We start from the raw sequence: 20,910 nt of genomic DNA, 5'->3' as shown, positions 1-20,910 counted from the left end.
GTCTGGAAAGAAAGAAAGAAAACACCAACCAGTATCGTGTACAATGGAAGAGACACAAAGTAAACAGTTACAATAACAAACAACAATAGTTTCAATTCACTCCTATATAAGAGGATATGAGTAAAATATTTGTGTGAATATTAAACTTAAGTATCAAGAGTATACAATGGTTAAATAATTAAAATGGATATTTTTCCACCATGTCACCGTCCACTACACTTTCTACCTGTGAGTCATCGTCATCGTCTGAGTCAGTCCTATTTAATAATGGCATCTGGACCCGATCTCCTGGCATTACAACTCCTATCCACCTCAATATCATAGCCTTAGCACAAATCAATAACAGAGTACAAAAGCAAAACATAACACACACAGATAACAAAGCTGCTCCCAATAATTGCACTAACAATGCTCCCATTGGACCAAATTTCTCAAGCAACCATGCATTAACAGACCAACCAGCACCTTGTGACGGACCAAAAGCATCCCTAATATTTTTTAATGCCTCTATAACATTAGTAACATTGTCAGTACTATCAGGAATCAATGTGTAACAGGCATCCCCTGTCAAATTTAAAGCTGCACATAATCCACCTTGTTTAGCCAAAATATAATCTAAAGCCATGTCATGCTTCAGCAATGTTAATCTATGACTTTTTTGTGTGTTGGACAAAAACTCAAAACCTTTAATCGTTTCATTAGCAAAGCCTTGCAAAGTGTATGTAATGTTATCTATATGATCTGCTAAAAAAGTCAACCCATACCAGGGAAATAATCCTATCCCCCATTTTTCTCCTATACTAATCCTCCAATGATAAGCATCCAAATTGTGAAACTGTGCCATCTCCCTTTTTCGTCTCTTTGATTGGACAACATTAGACGGCTCACCCTTCTGAAGCGTATAAACCTCATACGGAAGCTTCAACGTTGCCATATAACAGCAACCTATCCCCCATTTTTCTCCTATACTAATCCTCCAATGATAAGCATCCAAATTGTGAAACTGTGCCATCTCCCTTTTTCGTCTCTTTGATTGGACAACATTAGATGGCTCACCCTTCTGAAGCGTATAAACCTCATACGGAAGCTTCAACGTTGCCATATAACAGCAACCTATCCAGCCATAAGGCAGAAATATATATGCCTTGTCTCCACAGACCCACCAAATATCTTTAAAATGACCAATAGTTAAATTTCCTGGCAATGGTTCATGCTCTGCCATCACAGTTCTACTCTGCTTAAGGTGTGGCACCTGGAAAGTCACTTCAAACAAACCATCCCTCATTTTATGTTTACTTAAATCTAATTGTATCACATAATTGTTGCATTCTGATAACCCCATAAACATTCCTGAACCCCCATGTGTATTATTTGAACAAATGCATTCGTCTGCCTTAACAGCAGTTACTTTCATTGCATCCGGCATTGCTGACTGCACATCTTCTTGCTGATCTAATATGTTTACATATCGTATATCCTTCATCCAAGTTCAATTACCTCCAGATTGAAACAAAAACCTAGATATAGCCATCTGTGCTTCAATAGTAGTCTGCTGCTTATATAATAGCCAAGATAATGCATAAAACTGACATTCTGAAAGCAATGGTTCTGGAATTGCTTCTAAGATTGAAGACCAAGTTCCCGGTGCTGGGACTTTCACTACACACGGACCCTTTCTATGGTAACCCACCCTTACGGAATGAGTTATCTGCTGAAACCATAAATTCCTATTTATCCATGGATCTGCTGTTTGTAATACCTGAGAATCAAAGCCATATGCCTTCCACTTAGTATCTCTCTTCCGAACTGCACGGTAATGGTCAGTCATGTCAGTCAGTGTCCTGTCAAAATCTTCCTGCTGATCAGTTAAATTTGTCATATTAATAGATGATCCCCAGTCATTTTCTGCCCTCAATTTATAACTAAGTTCAAAAATCTCATTACTTCTATTCATGCTCGATTCTAGTTGTATTATGGGCTTTTGAGTTATATTCACTGCCTGTTCCACTACTTTAGAAGTTATGTTAGCAGGTGACAGTGTTGTCCCTGTAGTATTAGCCAAATTACCCTTTATTCCATCCCTCCTTGTACTATTTCCAAAAATGGCTGACTTGTACGTTGTCACCTGTGCTGTAGTAACATTAATTCCCTTCTCTGTTGTAACTACAATCGTAGGCTGAACTGTTGTAGTAATGTTCTTAAATATGTCCAAAGCTACAATATGCTGCTTTATTTGTGAACCATTTTGCCTTGGAGTGATTAGTGTAAGAAATTTATTCTGAGGTTTTGCAGTAATAGTTGGACTTAAATCTTTTATCACAACTAACACTCTACGAGTTATATACCCAGCTTGCCACACATTCAGAAACGGCATAAATCTAAAATTAGGCTCCAAATACGTACATATGTATTCTCCTTGGTCTTCTTGGGTTACATTACGCATTAGAATTGAACAATCACTCCATACTTTAAACCATCTCTTGTCATTATACAAAACATACTTCCTTTGATCATGAGGTACACTATTCACCTGCTAACACCAGTTCCTTACGACTACTATGTTGCCACCTCGGTGGATTATTACCTGCAGTATTAAACCTCCCACAGCTACAAGGCAGATAAACTGTCCTATCCAACTTAACTTTAATAACAGTTATTTCAGGTGCTATTGTTGTTAACATACTCTGAGGTGTCATAGTAGTTATGTGAGTTACATTTATACCCTTAATAGCAGTCAATACTGTCATAGTAGAGTTCCCTAAAGTCACGTCCGTCCTAAGTCTCGTAGTGTTTTGGTCTGACTCTTTTTCGAACTGGTCGTAGGCTCCTATCTGAGTCTTTAGCTTCTCTTACAATGGGATCAGAGTTCTCTGTGTCGTTTGCTGCTCTGCTTTCAACTGGAAGTGGTTCTGCTTGTTCTGGGACATATTGAAAGTTGATGTCTTCAAATCTTCTTTCGTGATCATTGTCCGCTGAGTTATTCCTGACAACATCAGCAATATGCACAGAGTCATCCCTCCCCTCCATAACTCGGACACTCTCTTCTTCTGGAACTTGACTTTGTGACTCCTGCTGTATCTCTGCCTCTGCATGGTCTGCCACATCTGCTTCCTGTGGGTGTGGTGCCTCATCTTTTGGAGCTTTAACACAATGTGACAAGGTTGGAGACCCTTTAACCTGAACTGCAGTTCCTGTACAATGAACTACTTCAAAAGGACCTTCACGGCGTTCATTATACCACTTTCTTCGAAACACCTTCACAAACACCTTGTCTCCTGGTTGCACTGTGCTCTTCTTTTCCTCCTCGCTTGCCTTCTGCTAACAAACATGCTTCTGTTAGCCCCACAAGTTCTGCTAATTGAGCAGATGCAGGCTGCGGTACTATTTCAGCCTTTTCAACAACAAAATCAGAGCCCTGGGCTCTCACTACTGCATAACCAGCACTTAATGTGTCACCTACACGATAGCAGGATCCATCAGTCCAATATTCTACATCTGCATTATGTAATGGGATGGCTTGCAAATCAGATCTAAGCTTTGAGTATCGTTCTGCTTCTTGCACACAATCATGTGGCTCACCATCCTCTGGAGTCGGCAAAGTTTCAGCTGGAACACATCTAACTAACGTGACATCCTCTTGTTCAAGGAGCCTATGATAATCTCTAAGCCTTGGCACTGTCAATGTATATTTTCCATGGTTCAAAAGATTCCTAACACTGTGATGGGTAAGAATTGTCACTGGATAACCCATCGTGACAGCAGATGCCTTTTCATACATCAAATAAACACCCACTAGTGCTCTGTAGCACAATGGTAGCCCCAATTCTACTTCTGAAAATGCAGTAGAGTAGTATGAAATAGGTTGAGGACTAGTTCCCGTCCCTGTTGGCTGACAAAGAACTGCACATGCATATTTACCTCCTACGGACGTGGAGACATACAACAGAAAATTCTTAGAATAATCTGGAAGCGCTAGTGCAGGTGCTTCTTGTAGCCTCTTTTTAATTGTCTCAAACGACAATATGCCCTCTTGTGTCCAGGAAAGTTGACAATGGAGTTTGGCGGATAGGAGCGCGGCTCTATCTGGGAAGATCCGCGGTGGAGGCGTGTGTGTTTACATCAACACGGAATGGTGTAACAACGCTGTGACTGTCGCCAAACACTGCTCTCCGCTGGTGGAGTTCCTGATAGTCAAGTGCAGACCTTTTTATTTAGTACGGGAGTTCTCCGCCGTGCTAATAGCTGCTGTCTACATCCCACCCAGCGCTAGCATTGGTGCTAATGCTAAAGAGGCTCTGTGTGAACTCTATCGGTCTATCAGCGATCTGCAGAACAAACACCCAGACGGACTGTTTATTATCGCCGGAGATTTCAACCACGCAAATCTCAAGTCACTGCTCCCTAAATTCCATCAACATGTGGACTTTGCAACGAGAGGAGCGAGCGCGCTGGATCTTGTTTACACAAACATCCCCAGCGCGTACCGGGCGGAGCCCCGCCCCCACCTCGCTTTCTCGGACCACATGTGTGTTTGGCTGACTCCAACATACACACCACTCATCAGACGCTCCAGACCAGTTCAGAAGCAGGTGAAAACCTGGCCGGCAGGCTCCATCTCTGCCCTTCAGGACTGTTTTGAGTGCACTGCATGGGACATGTTTAGGGAGGCTGCTACTGAAGGCGATTCTGTTGATTTGGAGGAGTATGCAGCATCAGTCACTGGCTACATCAGCAAGTGTATTGATTGATGTCACTGTCTCCAAGACCATCACTACACGCCCAAACCAGAAGCCTTGGATGATTGCTTGGATGACGTGCGCTGCTGAGGACCCGCGACTCCGCCTTCAGAGTGGGTGACAAGGTGGCCCTGAGGAAAGCGAGATCCGACCTGTCAAGAGCCATCAGAGAGGCAAAGCGCGCACACGCCCAGAGAATCCACAGCCACTTCAAGGACACGGGTGACGCGCGGCGTATGTGGCAGGTCATCCAGGCAATCACCAACTACAGGACAATTCCACCGTCCTGTGAACGGGATGCCTCCCTCCCTGATGCCCTGAACAACTTTTATGCACGGTTTGAGGCACAAAACAACACGATGGCGAGAAAGACCATGCCCAAGCCGGACGAGCAGGTGTTGTGCCTGACTGCAGTGGATGTGAGGAACACTCTGCGCAGAGTCAACCCACGAAAAGCTGCAGGACCAGACAACATTCCCGGCAGAGTGCTCAGGGAGTGCGCAGACCAGCTGACAGATGTTCTCACGGACATCTTCAACATCTCCCTGTGCAGCGCCACTGTCCCAACGTGCCTCAAGTCCACCATCATCGTTCCCGTGCCGAAGAAGTCCACAGTGTCCTGCCTCAATGACTACCGTCCCGTTGCACTTACACCCATCATCATGAAGTGCTTCGAGAGGCTAGTCATGAGGAACATCAAGACACGACTGGCCTCTTCACTGGACCCCCTGCAGTTTGCGTATCGTCCCAATCGCTCCACGGACGATGCCATCACCACCACCCTTCATCTCTCCCTCACCCACCTGGAGAAGAAGGACACTTACGTCAGAATGCTGTTTATAGACTTCATTTCAGCATTCAACACCATCATCCCACAGAACCTCATCAGGAAGCTAAGCTCGCTCGGCCTCAACACCCCCCTCTGCAACTGGATCCTGGACTTTCTGACGGGGAGACCCCAGTCAGTCCGGTTCGGGGGCAGCACCTCCAGCACCATCACACTGAACACTGGGGCCCCCCAGGGCAGTGTCCTGAGTCCTCTGCTGTTCACCCTGCTGACTCATGACTGTGCTGCAAAACACAGTTCTAACAGCTTTATCAAGTTCGCCAATGATACAACCGTGCTGGGTCTCATCACCAAAGGCGACGAGTCAGCATACAGGAGGTGCAGCGGCTGACAGACTGGTGTACAGTCAACAACCTTCACCTGAATGTGGACAAGACAAAGGAAATGGTTGTTGACTTCAGGAGCCCACAACACACCCACTCTCCACTCAACATCGACGGGTCCTCTGTGGAGATTGTTAAGAGCACCAAGTTCCTTGGTGTCCACTTAGCAGATAACCTCGCCTGGACCCTGAACACCAGCTCTACAGCCAAGATAGCCCAGCAGCGTCTCTACTTCCTCCGGAAGCTGAGAAAGGCCCGTCTCCCTCCACCCATCCTCACACTCTTCTATAGAGGGACCATTGAGAGCATCTTGAGCAGCTGCATCACTGCCTGGTTTGGGACCTGCACCGTCTCTGACCGCAAGACCCTCCAGCGTATTGTGAGGACAGCTGAGAGGATCATCGGCATCTCTCTCCCCTCCATCACGGACATTTACACCACCCGCAGCATCCGCAAAGCAACCAGCATTGTGAATGACCCCACCCATCCCTCACACAAACTGTTCTCCCTCCTGCCTTCGGGAAGACGGTACCGCAGCATCCGGTCCAGCACGACCAGATTCTGCAACAGCTTCTACCCCCAAGCCATCAGACTCCTCAACTGCAGAGACTGAACTGATGGTTTTTCTGTACATGCACACACACTCTTACCCCACTTACCCCAGAAAATGGAAAGCACTAAAAACCCTACTACCTCACTGGACTCTATTGCACACTGTGTAATAGAGGTAATTACTACCTCACTGGTCTTTTTTGCACACTTTTTGCACACTGCATAATTTGCACACTGTCTTGTTATTTATTATTCTTTGTCTGTATTGTGTTGTATTGTCTGTCTGCACTTTTGTACTGTTGCACTATTGTTCTGTCTACACTGTGTTTATGTGCACCATGGTCCCTGGAGGAACGTTGTTTCGTTTCACTGTGTACTCTGTATATAGCTGAAATGACAATAAAAACCACTTTGACTTTGACTTTGACTTTGGCATTCCCTGTGTCTTTAATCATAGCCCTCAACGGCGCCATTATCCTAGCATAATCCTCTATCCATGCTGAGGAATACCCAGTAATACCCAAAAATGTCATCATTTCCCTGACTGTCCTGGGCTTTGGAACCTTACGAATTGCTTCTAGCTGTTGTCGCGGTTATTTCACGACTCTTCTAGGCCTCCCAGAAAGGGAAGCCTGGGCTAGCTAAAATGAGCTCTAGAACTTATCTAGTCATGCATCACTACAAAAGCTTTAAGTTCAAAAGAAATAAGGTAAAAACAGACGAGTGCCTCAAGTTTAAAGAAAGGAGAAGACGAGTCTTTCCGAAGTTCTAAGTTGATCTTTTACTGTTCTTGAAGTCAGGAAGCTTCAGTCTTCTGATAATACAGAGGAATACACACACTTTTATACAGTATTTGGGTGAGAAAGGTGGGGCTCTAAGCTCCACCTTTCCTTCACTTGGGCACTCTTCTCGTGAGAGAAAGCTGATCTTGCGCAACGTCTGGGCTTTTTCAGCCGAAGTCAGACAAAGCCCAAGGTCGCCTCGACCAGCACCTCACGCCTTGGTACAGACTGTACAGGCCTCAGAGAAAGGGTCAGACACCTGTTTTAACAGAACTTAGTGAACTCTAGACTTTTTATACAAATATATTATTATAAAGGTAATATAGCATATATTGATTACCAATTTAGGGCCCACACTGTTTGTCAGAAATACTTCTATGTCCATGTGATATTGTCTGACCCAAATAAGTTACCTTCTCCTGACAATATTGCAACTTTTTCTGAGAGACTTTGTGACCTTTTTCTTCTAGCATTTTTAACAACTTAACCGAGTCTTCATGACAAATTTCTTTTGATGAACTGCAAATAGCAATATCATCTACATAATAAATCACTTTACTTTGTATTGACAACTCTAATCCTGCCAAATCATCCTTCAAAACTTTATTGAAAATGTGAGGACTGTTTAAATCCCTGTGGTAACCTTTTATACTCATATAACTGTCCATTGTATGTAAATCCAAACAACCCTTGGCTTTCTACACTAAGTGGAACACTAAAATATGCCCCACATAAATCTAACACTGTAAAATGTGTTGCGTCTGAAGGAATCTGATCTAATAAAGTATGTGGATCTGGCACTTCAGCTGGAAAATCAGCCACTACGTCATTCACTGCTCTCAGATCATGTACTAAGCGATAAGAACCATCTGGTTTCTTCACAGGTAACAAAGGAGTGTTACACTGAGGAGTCTGTGTTATCTTTAGAACATCAGCTTTCAGAAGACCTTCAATTTGTGGTCCAATCCCCTGAACAGCTTCTTCTGGCAATGGGTATTGGTTCTTCCATGGAGGTTTGACTCCAGGTCGAAGTTCAACTTTCACCGGTTGAGCTGATTTCACAAGTCCGATATCAGTACTATGTTGAGACCAGAGAGATTGTGGTACTTGTCATAACATTTCCATCTTCAGAGAATCAGCTTCCACTTCAGCACTACATATTGATTCATGTGTCATCCGCACAGTTTGTGGTTGTCCTTTTCCTTGTGCAGCAATTATGATTTTCAAAAATCGCTGATCTTCACTCCTGCATATAGTCGGATTCTCTTGTGGAGGCTTGAACAGAGCCTTCTCCGCTTCTGACATCATTTCTCCAAGATGTTTCTGCTCATAATCCTCAGAGACCAACAATGTCACATGTGGGACACTGTGTTTAATGTCAAATTCTTCCTTTAAATAGTCATTTTCGTCTATCTTCATAGCGGCATCTTGTAGTCCCAAAATGATACAACTTGACTGAAGTTGAACTTCCTTAGGTTGATGACTCAGCCAGTCTTCCGCATTTGATTTTGCAGCATCTTTGAAATATTTGAGAGTACAGTGAAATGGATACTCTGGAAGCTTTGCATCAGGTAGGTTTGCTGTCAAGAACTTCTCCCACACTCTGGCTGGCTCCAAAAGTTCAGCACTTAAATTTCCAATCCAAAACACTGCAGACTCTCCTACTTCTTCTGTCATCATTAATTGATGGACAACATCATGTGGTACTTCCACCAGACAGCCTGGCATCTCGTCCTAGGAGTGCAATGGGTGTATGTTCTGATACCAAAATTGGTATTTTAGTCTTTTGATGTTTATAGCAGAGCTCAATTGGTTCTGTGAGAGGAATCAGCTGTTTTACTCCCTCAAACCCGATCGTCCAAATCCATTGTCCAGACATGGGGAGGTGTATAGCATCTTCAGACCGAATACAGGTGAAAGCAGCTCCACCATCTGCTAAAACTTCCAATGGTCGATCATTAACTTTCACCTCTATTGTTGGATCACTCTCCGATCCTATTGCTACCAGCTGACACCCCCCTTTCGAGTCTTCTGGGCACCCCTAGAATCCTGGTTCCGGGCCCCTCATCGGGTTAACCGGTCCTCTTGATATTCTTGCTTGGCCTCTGAATCCTCCCCTTTGATTTCCTCTGAAATTTCCTCTGAAATTTCCTACTGGTCCGTTGCACTCACGAGCAAAGTGGCCTAACTGTCCACAATTGTAACACACTTCTGTAGATTGTTGAAAATACGGATCAAATCGTCCTCCTCGACCTCTATTCATGTTTCCTCTGCTCCTTCCTCTCCACGTCTGGCCTTGTCCATAAAATGGTTGTGTCCAAGAAGTGACTGGAATCTCCATTGATGGTTGAATTGGTGTCTGTGTTGATTGAGGTTGTAATACCTGCTGTGGTTGTGGAGCTTGCGTCTGTATCACCAAAGCTTGTTTTTTCTCTTTGGTTTTGGAATCCACCAATTGTATTTGGTTCAGCTTTCTTAGGATGTCTTGATCTTGTTCTTTTCGATCATGTTCTCTCTTTCGATACAATTCCACTTGATGAGAAATATGATCCGTGTAGATGCCTTTTGCCATACTTCCAAGACCAACCACCTCTGCCAGTTTAGTTCTCACTGGTTGGAAACATATTTCTCAATGTTCTCCACATTTGCCCTCTAACTTATAGCCCTTCGTCTACTTTCATAGGGAAAATCTTTACTTCCTGAATCTTCATCACTGTCACCGTGCTCACTTTCAGTAGAACTTTCAACTTCTGTGGAGTATTCCTTCTTTCTTGTCTTATCTCATCTTCTTTCTGCAGTAGCCAGTATTCGTCTGATTACTGAAATGTATCCACCCCTTTTCTCTCCCACATCACTTTGTTCCTCTTCTTCTTCATCTCTTGTCCTTCTGATCCTTAGTCCACCTGTTGTTGTCAGATGTGTGGTTTTCTTCTTGGACTTTGGATACATCTTGATGGTTGTTTCTGCACGTCCTGCTTCTATCACTTGATCATCTTCATTTTTGATGTGGTAATCACCCTGTTGACTAATCACTGGGAGTTGAGGATAGATCTCCTCAAAGTTCACTTGCTTCTCATAAGGTGGGAGTTTCTTCACCGGATCCACATGTGAAAAAGGTACATTGATTTCTGTCATCTGTTTTTCTATTACTTTAGCACGTTGTCCTATTTCTTCTACACCTTTCTCTCTCTTCTCCTTAGCTGCTTTAATCATTTTCTGTCCCTCAGCGTCAAACAATTGAAGAATGCCAAGCTCCATTTTCCTCTTTTCCTTGCGCCTTTCACCTTTCTTCCTTGTCTTTTGCCCCGCTTTATATGTAGAGACCAGTACTCGTATCACACTAATTACATCTGGATTAAGAGTCCCTTCCTGAGGCCACGGCTGATCAATTGAAGGCCATCTTTGATTCCACTTTTTGGACACTTTTGCAATGCCTTTAATTAATGGATTATTCTTTTTAACCACATCAATCGGAGTAATCTGTTTCGCAGCATTTGTTTCCATGTTTGACATTCCTATGGTTCTTTTTGTTTTAATTGTCTACAATACAGTAACATAAAATGCTTAAGATAATTAATTAATTGACCTTTTTTTTTAATTATACATGTTTTAATTATACAACATGTATTGAATTTTCCCTAATAAACAAAAATCTAAATAAATTTATCAAAATCTGAAAGTTAGAATATATACTAGTGTCACACTTCTATCCCACAGTAAGTCCCCTTACCAATGATAAGCATAGCAAAAACAAGAAACTATCCACCACTTATGAAATCTAAACATCAAATGTGTGTAACTATTATAATTACTCACAATGCTTAAATATTATGATCCTAATTAAAATTCTTCTTAACAAACTCCTGTAAGATCACTTGTTCACTAAAAATATTGATTACTCAATCAGTTGCAAAGTTTCTGAGAGATTACCCTTAATTATTTGTAGGCCAATCGTGAAAACTAAACCCAATGCATATGTACTAGTCCACAAATTAAATAAATGATTGCATTAACCATGAGTACTATTCACAAATTTATGTGTCTATAAAATCTAATGCAGGTGTGAATCTTTTATAGAGTTTGTGAATTAGGAAACAGTACCCTGAGTTGTTTTTGAAGCTTCCTCAGGCTTTTCTGTTCGTCGGCTCAGGTCTGCTGCAGCCCCTGTGGACGGCCCCCCAAACTCCCTCTCGGTTCTCTCACATCCCCAATTAGACATGGATAAAAGAAACACAAGACAGTGATTACTTTCCAAGTTCAAAACCCATAAACCATCTGGTATGAGCTCATGTTATGTTTTCCTAAGGGATGTTCTAATAGCTATACCAGTTTGCCTAATGACCTGTCACCCCAGTTTGATGTACAGCATACATAAGCTGACAGACTCAAGCAATCAACCAAACTTCACATAGATCTCATTACATCCTGTTTAAACCAGCAGCACTTTACTCTCCAGTCCATCACCAGGCTACAAAAACATTCCAGACCAAAATCCCGCAGCACCTTCACTTGTTTTTCTCTCGTGACCATATGTTCTTTGACATAGTAATTTACATTAGTTCAAGTTGAAAGCTTTAAACCTCATCTACCAAACATCTCTAGAGACACATACATTACCCATGAAACCCAAACCATGAAGCACAACCATTTCTACAAAGCCATATCACAAAGTAAAACAGCCTAAGACAAAAAAACACCACCAGTGTGACCCCAAATGCATTAATCAATGTCAACCAAACTCAGAAGGTCCAAACACTCTGTATACAGCTCAAAGTACACACAGACATACCCTCATTTTAAGCACACACAAGCCTGCACATACGTTCAGCCAGCTGTACCCAATTATAATAATACAACTATTTCTTCTACTCAAGCACAAAAAAATATATACACCCATATTTCATATTTATCTCATAATCAACCCATTTCAACATATCATTAAACTCTCCAGTGGTGTGTTTATGATGGGAAAGCACTAAAAATACCACTTTATACGTCCAAATTTAATTATTTATTTAATATCTATTTATCATGACAAGATACAGAGCTCATTCCAATATTCAAGTATTGGTTACTGTGTCTCTGACCTCATCCACATTTATACAAAAAAATAAGTCGGCTCATCTTTCAGTGGTTTATAAATATTACCTCATGATTCCTATATAAAATACACACACACCAGAGAATTTATAAACCCTTATTCACTCACTTATAGTCTATACCTCAATATAGCATTAACACTACTTTTACTCTTTATTATACCTATGCAGTAATATATATATATATTATCGGCCGTTTTAAAACTAACTAAACACATAACATATACCATTCATTCTCTAACTTTCAGGCACTATATTCAGTATATACAGTATTCAGGCACTATATATTATAATTTTGTCTTCAAAGCTGTTTAATGTTTAATCAAAATAAGGTGACTTTTATCAGTACTTCACAAAAATCCATTGTTCCATTTGCCTCTCCCTAGGCCAAGATCAAAGACAAGGCATGTAATCTCAAAGCCTGACTGAGACAATTGGTAACCTGGCTCTGTGAAATTTTTTTCTCCCAATAAAAGTCATCACAATGGAGATTTGCAATTGCTCTCCTCTAAATTAATACAATTCAACCCCTAAATTCCCCCGATTAGCCTGATCTGCCATATTAAGTATAGTAATCAACAGTGATGTCAGTACTTATTTAGAAACGCTACTCTAATCTGACCCTTTTTTTCAGCAACGAGTAATCTAACGCGTTACTATTTCCGATCCAGTAATCAGATTAAAGTTACTTATTTACAGTGTTGGGCATGTTACTTTGAAAAAGTAATTATAGTTACTCCTTACTTCTCCAAAAAAGTAACTGAGTTACTAACGGAGTTACTCCACTATAAAAGTAATTAGTTACCAGTAAAAGTAACTATCACGTTACTTTTTATTATTCGCCCGTCAAAAAAAGAAAATCAATTATGCATTTACAATTATTATTAGAAAAATAACAAACGAAAATAAACCCAAAATGTTGACAAAAATATAGTCTAACGAATTTCAAAAAAACAAAACGAAATTCTCCACAGAACCAAAGAAAATTACTAAAACTTGTAATACTGAAAAACATGAAAAACGCGTCTGGGGATGAAATTAAACAAACCAAGCCACACTCAAAGGAAATATGTATATATAAACAAAACAAAATAATGGACAAAAACAACAATTTAATGCCCGTTAAAATGGTATTAATATAACAGCTACACCAAAGGGGAATAGAGCTTAGATCCGGCTCAAAAAATCAGACCCGACCCAGCCGGAGCCCGTGCACGTTCTGCCCGAGCCTGAACCATGAACTGTCATTAAATGTTTTTTTAAGAACAGCTACACACAGTGCTGCAAGTCAAACGCGGAGGCGTTCACGTGCGCCCAGAGCTACGTGATTACATTTTTCATTATTATTATAGTTTAATTTTATTTTGTTTTTATTTTTTCTGTTCAGCAAGTTTTTTAGGGTGGGCTTGCTAGCGCGAGCGCTTTATACAAGAACTAAAGGACCACGAGGTGCCGCGCGCTCGGCACAACACCCCGCTGTACAACTCCGCTGTACAACAGCGCTTATAAATAAATTAAACACGAAAATGAGGGTATTCTATCTGTAATTTCAGTTCGTTTTAGTTAGTTTTATAAACACAAAATACAGTTCGAGTTATGTTTTTTCCTTTTAATTACCTTTTTTATTAGATTCAGTTAACACAAATGTTTTTTTTTCACTTTCAGTTTTCGCTATTTCGTTCGCTGTAGTGAACAATAATAATTGGTTACTTAGCAACATTGTGATTATCACATCAGAGCTTTATATAAAATAAAAAATAGGAGCTAATAGGAGCCTTCTCTAAAAGAGGAAGCAGCAGCACCACAAAAACCGGAGCAGCTAAAAAGAGTTTAACGTCCTTAATTCGGAACTTGGGCTGTCCACGGCAATCACTGAATTAATTAGAGCACGCAAATCGTCACAATTGTGCCTCACTTCACCACGCCAAACCACCTAAACCTACAGGCACAGCGGCCAGAAGCTCAAGTTCACCGGACAGAGGATCGGTTAGGGCAAAGCGAAGTAAAAAAAAGTGCGGCCAAAGTAACGTGCAGTAACGGGGTGTCGGAAATGGTAACGGCGTTATAGTTACAGTCAGAGTAATTAGTTAGATTACTCGTTACTGAAAAAAAGTAATTGCGTTAGTAACGCCGTTAGTTTTAACGCCGTTACTCCCAACACTGCTTATTTAAGTCACTGTGCGTTACTCTCTCTCTCTCCACCTCATCTCCTCCACACACACACACACACACACCGCTCCCTTACCCATTCCCCCTCCGCTCTTCCCCAATCACACACGTCTCGCTTTCTCCCCTGTCTCTCTCTCTCGCGCTCGGCGTGTCTTTAGTTTCCGCCCGTTTTCGTTTTTCGCCAGTTCTCGGGCTCTTTATAAAGGCGTTTTTTTGCGGCCCCGTCCCAATTCACTAGCCAGGGCAGCGGTCTGCCACAAATTTGATTGGCAGAGGAGAGCATTTAAAGATTTTACACCACACGTGATTGGAAGTTCACTGTGGCGCAGAGCGCACATACCGTAAAGACAAGAAAAGTTCCGGTGCTTTAAATGAACACTGTCAGAATTAAATCCTTCTCAGTAGTTGGGTCCGGTATGGGTCCGTATTGGACAACGTCTGGGTCCGGACCCGGACCGCAGTCTGCAAATGTGTGATCCCTGGTCTAGACCGTATACACGGTTCTGTTTTATAAAACCACTCCTTGCTGCCCTGCAGAGAACAACAGGTTTAATGTTCAGTTTTACAGTGTTAAATATGTCAGGTCAAGAAAGACTTTCTTTATTTTATATATTTTTTATAAAAACAAGTATTTATGTTTAGTAAAATCAAGAAAGACCATATTTTATTTTATTTTTAAAAAATATGTTAAGTTAATTTTTTTATTTTTATATAAAAAGAAAATTAGGAAATAGTTCAACTTAATAGAGATACATTGTTGCTGTTAAAAATGCATTTTCCAATAAAGGGAGTATTGGCAAAACTGGTTATAATTTTTATGTTAAGGTGGCGGGAGGTGGTGTCTGCAGCTGCTGAAAGTAACTAATAAAGTAACTTGTAAAGTAACTTAGTTACTTTTAAAATCAAGTAATCCATAAAGTAACTAAGTTACTTTTTAAAGGAGTAATCAGTAATCAGTAATCGGATTACTTTTTTAAAGTAACTATACCATCACTGGTAATCAACACATAAACATAATACATATATTTGTTAATGAAACACATTTTACACTCTCTCACTGTATTCACCAAAAGAAAGAGATTCCACACACACACACACAGCCTTGCGCAGCCCCAAAACTCATCAATCACTCACACACGCACACACAAAAACTCTCCAGTCCAGCCACACACACACTTACACACACACAGACAGAGAGCCTCAGTGTCCAGCACTTTTTTTACACACACAAAGAAAGAAAGTCGACTACTTTTTTAATTTCTTGCAAGTTTCCTATCTCTTTTCTTAACATATTTTCTTGTGTCTTTGCTAGCTTCTTTTACTGCAGTATTCTTCTCTATTACTTTTTTACTCCTATTGTTTTCTTCCTCTATTCTCTTTTAAGGCCTTTTCACACTTTTTCCTCTTTTGCATGCTTTTTTAACCTCTTCTTCTTCTTCTTCTTCTTCTTCTTCTTCTTCTTCTTCTTCATTAAAAACACATAAATACCTTTTTCAGTCAACTTTCACATAGATAATGCACGCTAAAGCCGGGTTTGTGGACACGTCTTATAGAAAGTCACGTATAGTCTTACGCCATCCTGAAGACTATATTTCGCGCATGCCGTACAATACTTGTTACTAGTTACTGTATTTTTTTTTCCTTCTTCTTTTGACGTCATTCCTGTTTCTCTTTTTTTACTCTTCTCTTTATTCTTCTCTTTATTCTTCAATTTTTACTTTAACTCTTTCTCTTTTACTTCTTTACTGCAGTTATACCCCTTCTAGTTAAAATACTTTTTTACCCCAATTTAGAACGGTGCATCCTCCCCACATCTCCACAGCAAAATCTGGCTTGAAAACTGGCCTGTTGCCAGCAAATCCGACTCTCCCAGTTCCTCTGCCCTTGCCCCTGCCTCAACCCCTTCCTCTGCCTCTCCCTCTTCCACCTCTGTGCAGTGTGTTGGTGGAGAGGTTTGCCACTTGCTCTACCATCATCAACATGGCTTAAACGTGGTGCCCGCTTTTTTCTCGTTTCCCAGTCCTTAAGTTCTCCAAACTTTCTTTATCCAATTTGTTGGGGGTCAGGTAGGCTAGAGGCTGCTGGGTGGCTGCGGTGGTGGCCGCTGCTGCTCCTTCCCCCTGGGCTCCGTCTTCTGGCTGTCTCCTTCTCGGTTGGGCAGCGCCAAGGTCAGAACTGACTGTGACTGAGACACTACATTAAAATGACCTATCATCTCGCCCCTTGTAGATTCCCTGATGGAAAACAACAGGAAGATTTAATCCATACATTACATTATTAGTCCCATAATCCCACTTATCTGGTTAAACAATGCTGCACTGTGCACCTTAGGGTTGTATAAAACTCTTTTTTTGCTAATTGATATCCCATTTTGGGTTCTCTCGTTTGGCCTTTGTCCTCAGAAATTTAGTCCCGAAACAAATACTCACCTCCCTCGTCCCTGTCACTATCAATATTCTTCTGAATGGATTGACACTCTTCCCCACATTCCGGTTCTATTCCTCTAAAAAAACGTCTTTTAATAGAGGCCTCACTATGACCAGGCTAGTCTTTTTTTATCACGCCGTCGGGCACCTAGCCTCGACTTACACGTAATCGTTACAGTGTCATGTAACTACAACTTGTCCCGGGTGGAGTGCCTAAGGGTAGATGGAGGGACTAAACAAACAAATATGACCAACAAATCAAAATCTGTCACTCACCACCTTGTTCACTGATGAAGTGTGGATTGCGAGCGGAGGGATGATCAGTCATGCCTCAACCCCGCGGTACTACCCACTACCCCTTATTCTGTGAGACTTCCTCGTCTAGAGTCCTCTCTGCCGGAGAGCGTCCTCGGTGTGCGTTCAGCTGTCCTCCCTGTGTTGTTTATGAACTCAGTCAATAAACATTGTAGAATCAACAAATGAGCTTGTGCTCTACTTTATTGAACATGAAACATCTTCCTACAGTTCCTACGTCCCTTGTTCTACTCCACTATCTCTGTAGTTGACCTTAATATAATTATTATCTCCTAGGTCCACCTAGTGGTCATATTTGGAACTGCTATTGAATGCATTCTGCATATCAACACACTCCCCCCTCGCACCTCCAATTCATTCTGTTCGTGAGGCCAGAAAAAAATTCATTCCAATCTGTATTTAGGCCTCATCATAGCACTGAGACAGCTTTGGTTAAAACAACAAACGATCTGCTTTTTGCCGCCGACCAAGGCTGTTTTTCTTTACTGGTACATCTTGATCTGAACGCAGCCAGATCGTACTATCTATTTAGAAAGATTAGAGAACATGATCTCTAATGAAGGATGTTGATTCAGCAATTACTTTTAGTGATTTTTTTTTTTCCACACACACAAAACTTTCTTTGGTTTTACTCTTTCTTGGGACATTTTTGTTAAATACTTCTTAGTAAGAGTACATTTTGATGTACTCTCAATCTGTTATGTCTTTTCAGTTTGATGTTACGATGTCTCAGCCTGCTAAACTTTGGATCATACTTCAAGAACATGACATTCGTAGACATTCTGGTATCCCTGGTACTGTGGACACACTTTATTCTCTTGTGCAACAGACATTTCAAATTGAGGGTAATTTCACTTTGCATTTTAAAGATGCTGATTTTAAAGAGTATTTTTCTCTGAATTTAGTAGGTGATGTCAAGGCCAAAGACACACTTAAGTTTTTTGAATCCCCTATGGTCACCTTGACCTTGACTAATCTGGACAGCTCCTGCCCAAAAAGAAAGTGCCATTTATCCTCAATGTGACAGTTGCTCATCTGGATCCCAAGATACTGTGATTCTTTCACCACCTGATTTACCAGGTGGTAGTATTGCAGATGTTTATTATTGTGCATCAGTTTGTTGTGCCCACGTTTCAAAGAAATGAAAAAAGATGATATATAAAAAAAACCCAATAAACTATTGAATTAGATGGGTTCAAATAAATAAAACTTAATTAGTTTTCAGTTCGAAACAACATTTAAAGCAGTTTGTTGCTTTAAGGAGTAAGAGAGAAGCTCAAACCTGGGTGCAAAACGCTTTTCTCAGCCTAAACCGGCGACAAAAGCCTTTACTGAATTAATAAAAAAGTGATGCTAGTGCAGTTTACACAGTTATAATACTTTTTAGATCTTAGAAACTCATTTCTGATCGCAAGAGAAGCTTTCAGTTCTAAACAACACTTAAAGCAGTTTATCGCTCTGAGGAGTGAGAGAGAAGCTCAAACCTGACTGCAAAAGACTTTTCTCAGCCTTAACCGGCGATAAACAGCCTTTACTACGTTCAAAGCACAAATTAACCCAAAAACGTAAGAAAAGATAAAAACGTTACGCTAGTGCATTTTTTACAGTTACAATACGTTTTAGATCTTAGAAACTCATTTCTGATCGAAAGAGAAGTTGTCCGTTTCGAAACAACACTTAAAGCAGTTTATCGCTCTGAGGAGTGAGAGAGAATTTTCTCAGCCTAAACCGGCGAAAAACGGCTTTTACTACGTTCAAAGCACAAATTAACCAAAAACGTAAGAAAAGGTTGAAAACCTGATGTTAGTGCATATTTTACAGTTACAATACGTTTTAGATCTTAGAAACTCATTTCTGATCGAAAGAGAAGTTTTTAGTTCGAAACAACACTTAAAGCAGTTTATCGCTCTGAGGAGTGAGAGGGAAGCTCAAACCTCACTGCAAAAGAATTTTCTCAGCCTAAACCGGCGAAAAACGGCTTTTACTACGTTCAAAGCACAAATTAACCAAAAACGTAAGAAAAGGTTGAAAACCTGATGTTAGTGCATATTTTGCAGTTACAATACGTTTTAGATCTTAGAAACTCATTTCTGATCGAAAGAGAAGTTTTTAGTTCGAAACAACACTTAAAGCAGTTTATCGCTCTGAGGAGTGAGAGAGAAGCTCAAAACTGTGTGCAAAACACATTTCTCAGCCTAATTCGGCGAAAAACTCATTTCTGATCGAAAGAGAAGTTTATCGCTCTGAGGAGTGAGAGGGAAGCTCAAACCTCACTGCAAAAGAATTTTCTCAGCCTAAACCGGCGAAAAACGGCTTTTACTACGTTCAAAGCACAAATTAACCAAAAACGTAAGAAAAGGTTGAAAACCTGATGTTAGTGCATATTTTACAGTTACAATACGTTTTAGATCTTAGAAACTCATTTCTGATCGAAAGAGAAGTTTTTAGTTCGAAACAACACTTAAAGCAGTTTATCGCTCTGAGGAGTGAGAGAGAATTTTCTCAGCCTAAACCGGCGAAAAACGGCTTTTACTATGTTCAAAGCACAAATTAAAGAAAAACGTAAGAAAAGATGAAAACCTGATGTTAGTGCATTCTTTACAGTTACAATACGTTTTAGATCTTAGAAACTCATTTCTGATCGCAAAAGAAGTTTTCAGTTCGAAACAACACTTAAAGCAGTTTATCGCTCTGAGGAGTGAGAGAGGAGCACAAAACTGAGTGCAAAACACTTTTCTCAGCCGAAATTTCAAAGCACAACTTAACCCAAAACGTAAGAAAAGATGAAAACGATATGTTAGTGCATTTTATCCAGTAATAATATCTTTTAGATCTTAGAAACTGATCGAAAGAGAAGTTTTCAGTTCGAAACCACACTTAAAGCAGTTCATCGCTCTAGTGAGTGAGAGAGAAGCTCAAAACTTTGTGGAAAACGCTTTTTTTCAGCAAAAACAGCCTTTACTAAATTTAACACACAAAGTAACAGAACAACGTAAGAAATAAGGAGAGAGAGAGAATCTGAAATCTGGATGCAAAACGCTTTTCCCAGCCAAACCAGCGAAAAAAGTTTACTACAAAACACAAATGAAAACTTAAGAAATTATAAAAACGAGATGTTAGTGAATTTTACACAGTTATAATATATTTTAAGGTCTTAAAAAATCATTTATGTTTTCAGTTCAAAACAACACTTGATGCAGTTTATTACATTCAACACAGAAAGGAACCCAAACCAAAAATGTTGAAAACAATATGTTACTGCATTTTCCACAGGCATAATATGTTTAAGGCATTTCAAATCAAACCAAATCAAATTTATTTGCACAGGCTATAAACAACACTATGTCCTCAATGAGCACAGGTTTCATTTTCGGAAGCTGCACAAAGCTCTCTTCACTTTCAACATCTATCAGAGTGTTTAACACAACAAAAATTCTAATTTACAAGTTACAATAAGTTACAACAAAAGTAGTAATGAATTTTGTTTTACCATAAATGCATTTGCAAGAGCTTCCACACCAAATGAAAAAGATATACAGGAACTCATATTTTGCATTGTGAGTAGGATAAACAGGATTAAAGAATAAAAATATACAGTGCAAACACACAGTAAATTTGTCAGTGTTAAATTAGCAATGTGAGTTTTAAATGTAAATTGATT

The sequence above is a fragment of the Astyanax mexicanus genome, chromosome 4 (genome assembly GCF_023375975.1).
Source record: "Astyanax mexicanus isolate ESR-SI-001 chromosome 4, AstMex3_surface, whole genome shotgun sequence".
NCBI lineage: Eukaryota > Metazoa > Chordata > Actinopteri > Characiformes > Acestrorhamphidae > Astyanax > Astyanax mexicanus.
This window is presented reverse-complemented; position numbering follows the sequence as displayed.